Source organism: Petaurus breviceps, unplaced genomic scaffold (assembly GCF_028583685.1).
Source record: "Petaurus breviceps papuanus isolate PSGF00001 unplaced genomic scaffold, PetGlider_PUasm1.0 523, whole genome shotgun sequence".
NCBI lineage: Eukaryota > Metazoa > Chordata > Mammalia > Diprotodontia > Petauridae > Petaurus > Petaurus breviceps.
The window spans coordinates 858,878-868,215 of NW_027186356.1; the positions used below are offsets into that span (position 1 = coordinate 858,878).

At 45.9% G+C, this 9,338-nt stretch overlaps 1 long non-coding RNA gene across 2 annotated transcripts in view; it reads left to right on the forward strand.

The window, feature by feature from the left end:
• Positions 1–5,992, forward strand: part of LOC138172300 (uncharacterized) — a 28,608-nt gene extending 22,616 nt beyond the window's left edge. For both annotated transcript variants that reach the window (XR_011171089.1, XR_011171090.1), the window contains exons 3-4: positions 4,357–4,597; positions 5,639–5,992. This is a non-coding gene — a long non-coding RNA (uncharacterized lncRNA). The remainder of the gene's footprint in view (positions 1–4,356; positions 4,598–5,638) is intronic.
• Positions 5,993–9,338: the final 3,346 nt, after the last annotated feature.

A 9,338-nucleotide genomic window follows, 5' to 3' on the forward strand; every position in this document is an offset into this window, starting at 1 on the left:
CTCCAGCTCATTTTATAGATGAGGAAACTGAGGCAAACAGGGTTAAGTGACTTGTCCAGAGTCACCAAGCTAGTAAGTCCGTGAGGCAGGATTTGAACTCTCCCTGACTCCAGGCTCAGCATTCCACACCCACCGAGCTAACGGTCTTAAGCCCAATGGTCTTGAGAAAGGGGACTCTGCTAGGACAATATCTAACCCACTGTGAGAGCCCTACAAATGGGGGTTCTTCTATTGTTTTTCCAAGTATCCCCATAGTGTGGGGGCTCTGCCAGAGGTGACTACCTTCCCCAGGTCCTCCTCCGATGCCTCCCCATGGCATCAAAGTAGTCCTCAACTCTTGAAGTCTCCAGGCTCCTATAGTGCCAGTCAGGCTGGAAAGGATTGTGGATCATTCATTCATTCATCAGACTTTTATTAAGTATCTGCTATATGCCAGGTACTAGAAATGCAGAAACTAAAATGAAACAATCCCCACCCTGGGAAGCTTACATAGCTTTCCCCCCTCAGTCCCCTACCCCAGGCCCAGGTCCCCCAGAATCCATGAAGGCTGCTGGACAGCTCAAAAGCATTGAATGAGAAGGGAGTCACTGACTCCTGTGATAGGATGAAATGGTCTCACCATCTGACCTGCCACCACCTCTGAAAGTCCACCAGGCCCTACAGTCTGCCTGTCTGTGTGTCCTGCAGACCCTTGGCACTGTCATGTGACCTACTAGGACCTGAGACAACAGGAGGCTAACGGAACAGTAATTGCATTATTATGAATTATAATACTGTAATACAATGAAGAGGCTATTGTAACAGTCCAGGTGAGAGGTGGTAAGGAAAAGGTTGGTCAATCTCAGTGAAAAAGAGTGGATGGATGCAAGAAATGTTGTAGCTGTCAGAGCATCGAGACTTGGCCATTTATTGGCTCTGAGTGGGAGAGAGGTGTAGGGAATAACTCTAATGCTTTGATTATTGTGACTGGTGAGGGTGACTGGAAGGATAATGGTGCCCTCCACAGAAATTGGGAAGTTGGGGAAAGGAAAAGATAATGAATTCTTGTTTGGGATATATTGAATTTGAGCTGCTTATGAGATGTGCAGTTAGAGGTGTTACAACAGACAGCTGGGGAAGCAGCCCTGGCACTCAGGAGAGAGGTTAGGGCTGGATTTATAAATTTGGGTTTCATCAACAAAGAGATGATATTTGAACCTGTGGGAGATGATGGAATCACCCAGGGGAAGTGTAGAAAGAGAAAAAGGGCCCAGGATAGAGTCCTGGGATAAAGCCACACTGAAGGAGCAGGATGTGATTAATGATCCAGGAAAGGAGATTAAGAAAGGGCTGCCTAAGCAGAGAGAGCCAAGGGGAAGAATCTGGAAGGAGGGGATGTCTAGGCAGAGGGGGCCAACCTCTTCAGAGAAGACAAAAGATTTGACAATTAAAGGGTCACTGATAAGCTTGGATTTCTATTGACTGATGAGCCTGGAAGCCTAAGAAATGAATGGAAAGTGAGAAAGTAGAGGCAGGAAGGGTACACAGCCTTTTCTGAGAATTTGACTGTGAAAGGAAGAAGAGACAGAGCACAGGGGGAATGTTGGTTCCAAAGGAAGGTGTTTTGAAATGGGGAGAGACAGTGTCATGTTCGGAAGGAGCCAGTGAGCAAGGAGACATTGAAAGTTAGAGAGAGGGGATGAAGGAAGGAAGGGGTAAGCTGCCAGAGAAGAAGAAATCAGGAGGACAAGGAAGAAAGGTTAACATCAAAACATAAAAAGCCACCTCTTCCTCTGAGACAGGAGCAAAGGAGGAGAGAATGCAGATGACGTTGGAGCAATTGAAAGCATAGAATTGGAAAAAAGAGGAGCCCATGATGGATGGCTCAGTGAATTCTTTGACTAGATCCTCCACTGACAGAGCACAAAAAGGAATGGGATAGGTGGCTTGAGGAGAGAAGGTAGGATTCGTTATTTAGATCATCCTAGTCCATTTTACAGACGGGAAAGTTGAAGCTCTGACAGAGAAGAAATAACAAAGCCAGAATGGATGAATAAGCATTTTATAGTACCTATTATGTGCCAAGTATTGTGCTAGGGGTCACACAGCTAGTTAGTATCTGAGACCACATTTGAACTCAGGTCGCCCTGACTACAGTCCCAGCACTCTGTCCACTTCCCCACCCAGCTGCCCTTCATTGTGATTGGACCCCAAATATTCAGACTTTAGATGGGGTCCTCGGATCAGATAAGTAAAGGAAGGGATGACTGGTACAGCCATCCACTTCTCCCATCACCAAGCTGGCCACAAGGAGGTGCATTTTTTTCAACCACGGTATCTCATGAAAGTGTCCACTAAGGGGTGGAGAGGTTACTGTCCTCATGAAGGGAGTTGCCCACATTGATGAAATCATGGCTCTTTGGAGATACTAAAGGGATGAATGAACATACTCTCTCCTTCTAAGTGCTAAAGATATGGAGGACCCCAATCAATACTGGTTGATGGGATGATTAATAAGCACAGGAATACATTTCCATGGTGTGCTATAGTTACAAAGCACTTTACATCCATTATCTCATCTGATCCTTAAACACTCCTGGAAGGGAAGTAGAACAAGGACTTTTATCTCCGTTTTGCAGAAGAGGAAACTGAGAAGGTAAGAGGGGAAATGACCTGCTCATGGTCCCACAAGAAAGTGGTAGAGCCCAACCAGAATTGCAGTCTCTAGAGTCCAGTGCCTTGACTGCTGTTTCACAGCTGAAGTCAGCATACAAATGAGATCGTTTCAGGTGCCTGGTAACTTCTATTGCCTTACTCCTTCTAGCTAATGTTCTGGGTTATTTTTTTCTTTAGCTTTTGATTGTTCTGTTTTATTTTTAATTATAAGATGCTTCTAACCTCTTTTGGAAGTAAACAAGGTATAAATTTTACATACCTCAACTTTTCAAAGATCTATACTAAACTCTAAACAAATAATAATAATAATGACTCACAAGAGGCAGTGTGATATCGAAGACAAAGATAACAGAATCACAAATATAGTCAGAAAGGTTCTTAGAGGCCATTTCATTCAACTCCCTCATTTTATAAATGTGGAAACTGAGGCCCAGAGAGATTAAGTGATTTACCCAAAAATCACATAGAGAGTAGGTAAGATTAGAACCCAAATCCTTTAACTACAAAGCCAGTGTGCTCTTTTGATTGTACCACACTACCGCCAAAGGCCAATCTTGGAGTAAGGGAGACCTGGGTTCAAGTCTTCCCTGACACATACTGCACTAGCTACGTACTAACCAAGGGTAAAAGTCACTGAATCTACATCTCTATTGCCCTAGACAGCTAAAACGGAATTACAGATCAGTGGCTGACCTGCTTGGATGGAGGGAATTTCCCCATCAGGAGTTCACACACACACCATGAAATCACCTGTGCTTTCTATTCTACCACATTACTTTTTGCAGATGTGAAAACTGAGGCTCAGATAAAAATGGCAATAATAACTCCTATTTCTACAGTGCTTTGTGGTTCCAAAGTGATTGATATGCATTCTCTCATTTCAAAGGGTATTGGTTTTTGCATTTTATAGGGGACTAAGGCTCAGAGAAGTCAAATGATTTGCCCAAGGTCACAGCTTGCAAATGGAAGGGCCAGGATTTGAACACACAGACTCTGTCCCTGGGTGTCCTGCTATTGCTGCCTTCTCTGTACCAGGCTGGAAAGTTGGGAGCTCAGATCCTGGAGTAGGGTGCAGAGCTAGGGAGGGGGACAGGGAGGCAAGGGGCCCTTCCTCCTTGACGCCTGCCGGCTCAGAAACCCAAAGTCTTCTGATCTCAAACTTTCTATTAATCCCTTTTAACACCATAATAGCGGGAACGAACAGCATCTCACATCTTCAAAGTCCGTTAGCAAACAGTCACTAACATGGCCCGGCCCCAGCTTGAGATGAGACACCGTTAATTATAACCAGTTAATTAAAAAGCCAGCCACATTACCGGGGGGGAGGTGGGGGGAGGTGGGGAGGGAGGGGTTTCACCAGTAAATCTCTCACAAAAAAGAAAAATCAAATGATTCGTTAACCTAATGCCTTCCAATGCTCTTGATGGACAAATTTAAATGAAACCCAGGAATTGGTAACAAGATTGAAAACCTTCCCCAGACCTAGCTAAAAGGACAGGGCAGGGCACAGAGGATGTCAGGGAAAGAGAATCACAAAATGTCAGAGTTACAAGAGAACTTAGAAGAGATGCTTAACCAGGCCAAAAATGGGGGCCGGAGTTAGATTTCCACTTGGTCAAGGTCACACAGTTAGCAAATGACAAAGTGGAAATCTAACTCCAAAACCCACATTTTTCTGCTTTTTTTTTTCTCATTTGTCAGATGTGGTAACTGAGGCACAGAGAAATAGTGACTTTCCCAAGATGGCAAAACCTGGATACAAGACCTCCCTTCAAGTCTCTGGAGGGCTGCCATGGGAATGCCAAGGAAGGGTTCAACTTCCTCTGTTTGGCTCTTGAGGACAGACCCACGAGCAGTGGAAACGCTGCAAAGATTCGGGTGTGGGGTCTACAAAGGAGAAGAAAGATGGCTTACCATGACGCAGAGCAGGCTGCCACTAGAGGTAGGGGATCACCCTTTATCCCAGGTCCCAGGCCAAGGCTGGATGGCCTGGTGTGTTGATCAGGAATAGGTCAGTGTAAGTGGCCTCAAGTCCTTCCAGCTCAGGGATTCTGTGGTAACTTCCAGTCCTGGTGAGGCATCAGGGGAGGGTTTTAATGGAGAACCAGGATGGGGTCTGTGAGAGGGGGAAAGCAGCTAGAAGCCCAGGTCAGAGGGCAGAGGTCAAGGGGAGGGAACAATCCGATGGAGTAATCTAACCCTGTGGAAGGGAAACAGCCCTAGGTGTTTGGTGACAGGAAACTTGGTAGGGGAGTGGGATGGCCCCACATGGTCCAGTAGAAAGCACATTGGATCTGCAGTCATAGGAGCTAGATTCAAATCTAGCTTTTGATGCATGTGACCTCCTGGATTCATAGTGTTATGATGCTTTGACTGAAGATGGAGTGCAGGAATAGCTGGTTGGGGCCAGTGACCTGGGAAGACTCCTCCCAGGGTTGAAGTATACCCCTTTGGTGCAGCAAAGGCCTGGAAACCCAGTATACTTTATGGCTAGAATATAGAATGTCCAAGCTACAAGGGCCCTTAGAGAACAGGGAACACGGAATATCAGAGCCAGGCTGCCTCTGCCTTAAAGTGGAATGAGTGTTGGATGTGCCATCAGAGGCTCCAGGTTCAGATTTGGACTCAGCTGCTTACCACGTATGTGGCCTTGGGTAAGTCATTTAACCTCTCCAGGCTTCAAGTCCTCATCTATAAAACGAGTGTTAAGTGTCTGAAGCAGCATTTGAACTCAGGTCCTCCTGACTCCAGGACCAGTGTTCTATTCACTGTGCCACCTAGCCACCTCCATTTCCTATTAATCAGAATCATTCACAGCTAAATTGTCATCATTATATATATGAAATCACAGAATCTCTGAGTTAGGAAGAGCCTAAAGGCTGCCTTCTAGTCAAACCCAAACCTGAAGGAGGGCTCCCAGACAACACAGCTAACAGGTGGTTGACCATTCAGCTTTTGTTTATGGACCTCTCCCCTTCTCTAGGAACTACATCTCACTTGGGATAGCTCGGACTGTGATGAGATTTTTCCATTCCTCAAGCTTCATCAGATCCTCACAACAACCCTGTGAAGAAGGTGCTGTTATCCCCATTTTAGAGTTGAAGAAACTGAGGCAGACAGAAGTTAATGATTTGCCCAGGGTTACGTAGCCAGTGTTTGTAGCAGGATATGAAATCAAGCTTCCCTAAACACAGGGACCCGGTGTAACCTAGCCTATGCTTATCTAACTGTAGACTAAGACAGAATTCACTTTCATGGCTGACATACTGAGGCACTGTTGACTCATATTGAGTTTTCAGTCTACTAATAAATGTTTGTTGAATTGGATTGAATAAAATTTCCAGATCTGTTTCAAACAAATTGCTTTCTAGCCAGACATCCCCCCACTCCCCCCACCACCCTGAACTCAGAAAGTTGATTTTTTGAACCTGTATGAGAATTGACATTGATCCCGACTAAATTTCAACTTATTAGATTTCTAGTGTTCTAGCCTGTCAAGATCTTTTTGAATCCTGATTCTGTCACGCAGTGTGCTAGCTATCACTCCCATCTTTCTGCTCTCTGCAAATTTGATAAATCTGCCATGTCTACCTTTACCCAAGTCACTCTGTTAGTACTTATCTTTCTGGAGCTTTCTCAAGTTTTTGACACTGTTAACCACCCCCTCTTTCTGGATATGCTCTCCTTGTTCCTTGGTTCTCCAGTCTGATAGCGCCTTCTCAATCTCCTCAGTGCAAATATTCTCCATCCTCTACCCACTAAGTAGAGATTTCGCCCAAGGCACTATCCTAAACACCGTCCCCTTCTCTCTCCACTTTTTTCTTGGTGTTCCCTCTCATCTCTATGCAGATGATCAATCAATCAAGCCATAGATGAGGTATATAGATAAGACAGACAGACAGATAGGGCAGACAGATGGATGATATAAAGACCTATGTCTCACTTTAAATCTCTCTTCTCTTTAGTTCTCTATACCTCTCTAGTTTCTACAGAGAATATTCGACATCAGGACATCTGTAGAGATATAGACAAGCCCAGCCTCTCTCCTGAACTTCACTCCTGAATGACCAGCTGCCTACTGGATTTCTCCAACTGGAGGTCTCCATAGGCATCTCAACTTGTTCAATAACAGAACTTACCTTTCTTTCTAAACTCACCCTCTGCCTAACTTCACTATTTCTACTGAGGCAACTACTATTCTTCTAGGGAAAAGAACAAGCATTTCTTAAACACATTCACTAAGGCACATTTATCAGGCAGCTACTCCATGCCAGGCTGTGTGAAGTGCCCAACAATTATTTTCATCTGACTTTAATCACCAAGGTTCACACCGAGTTATCACTGACTCCTCATTTTCCCTTATCCTCCTGCCTTCCATAGCTAATCATTTGCCAGGTCTTCTTGATTCTCCACATCTCTTACTTCTGTCCCTTTCTCTGCCTATAGCCAATCACTGCCCTCGAGCAGGTCTCACTCCCTCTTGCATAGACTGTTGAGGAGCAACTAGGTGGCACAGTGGATAGAATGCAGGACCTGGAGTTAGGAAGATCTAAGTTCAAATCTGGCCTCAGATATCTACTAACTGTGTGACCTTGGACAAGTCACTCAATCCTCTTTACCTCAGTTTCCTCATCTATGAAATGAGCTAGAGGAAGAAAATGGCAAACCACTACAGTATCTTTGCAAAAACAAACAAAAACCCAAACAGGGTCACAAAGAGTCAGAAATGGCTGAACAAGACTATTGAAATCCCCTTCCAATTGGTCTCCTTGTCTCTAATCTCTCACCTTCACCAACCCATTCTTTTTTCTTTTTGCTCTTTGGAGGGAGGAAGGCAGGGCAATTGGGGTTAAGTGACTTGCCCAAGGTTAGTGTTAAGCGTCTGAGGCTGGATTTGAACTCAGGTCCTCCTCAGTCCAGGACCAGTGCTCTATTTCACTGTGCCACCTTGCCACCCCTCCAACCCATTCTTTACAGAGTTGTCAAAATGCTTCCTAAAGCACAGGTCTGACCATATCATTCCCCCTGCTGAATAATCTTCAGTGGCTCCCTATTACCTTGAGAATAAAACGCAAATGATTGTTTGGCATCTAAGGCCCTTCATAACCTGACTTGGGCCTACCTTTCCAAGCTTCTTTCCTATTATTTCACCTCCCCTATTCCATGTTCCAGGCAAAGCACCCTATCCTACTGGCTGCTCTCTGAACTAAGAATTCCATCTCTTACATCCACGTTTTCACAAAGGCTGTCATTCACACCTGGAATGTTCTCAGGGCTAATTGCCCCAGCTCGAAATACCTAGCCTCCTTCAAAATCGTACCTCCTACATTAGACCTTTCCTAAGCCCTTTCCCTGGAAATCACTTTGCATTGACTTTTACGTATTTTTTTTTTCATTTCATCTGTGTAGCAAAGGTTGGATTCCCCCAATAGAGTGAAAGCTCTTCTGTTTTCAGTTCCTAGTGCCTGGCATTCTCCAGCACTCACTTTACTCGGTCTCATGTTATGCTTCTATAACATGGAGGAGGAAGGTTACAATTGGGTCTCCAATCGTACCTTCTAGCGATAACAATGTTTGGCCAGTTCAGGGAACCAGTCTCCTACAGACCACAGGGCTAGGCACAAAGAACCCAGAATGTCAGGGTTGGGGGAACCCTTAGAATTAACACACACTCCCTGCTTCCCAGAGGATGCAGTACAGAAGTAATACCGTGTTTTGCACCTGGCTGTCAAGCAAGGAGGAAACTTGGGGAGATGGCGCCACCTGGTGGCATCCCCTCTTCCTCACACCATGGTCCCCACTGCCCCCATTTCTGCAAGGGGTGGGGACATGGCAGCAACCACTGCAGGCTGAGCCCTTATCTTCAGCCATTGTCTCTTGTACCCCTTAGCTCATAGTGGCAACCAGGTCCAGGTCACAGTTCCCAATTCTGGGGGTGCTACAGAGCCTGAGACCGGCTAAGCCTAGATCCTAAACCAGACTGGACCTGAGAGCAGACTGAGTCTAGACTAAAGGCCTGACTTCAGCAGCGGCCTAAATTCCAGACCTGGCCACATACATACACTGAGTCCTGACCCAGGAGCCAGGTTCAAGCCCCATACCAGGACCCCGACCATGCACACAATGAGCCCAGGACTCCACTGCCTTGATCTTTTCACAACTGCCTGTTTTCTTAACCAACACAAAATAACCTTTTCCTGATGACTAGGTTATCATTATACCAGAAATTACTCTATAGGGTCTAACAAAAGAATGAGGCACCTTCAAGTTCAGAATTTGGCCCTGCTACCAACTGATCCCAAAGAGGCTTTCTAAATTCCTGCTGCAGATTCTCCTGTGACTGCTCCCTCTTCCCTTGCTGCTGCTGCTGCTTCCAAATTTGGACAATGTGCCCACCTGGCCCCACCCTCCTTCCTTCCTAACATGCCTCTGGGGGGGCTCTGGTTGCCTAAGATGACTCAGGGGACCAAGGAAGACAAGCTGGCTATGGGCTGGAGGCTGTGCTTCACTGGCCCCAAGCAGACAACATAAAGGCTGCCTTTCTGGTTGGGGGAATGGTCTGTCCTTCCATGCCCTGCCCTGCCCTACCCTAGTTACACCCCTATATTACATCACTCCCCAGTGGGGAGCGAGCTGAACTCGGTGTCACCTTCAGCTCTTAGGGGCTGTGTGACCCTTGGGGG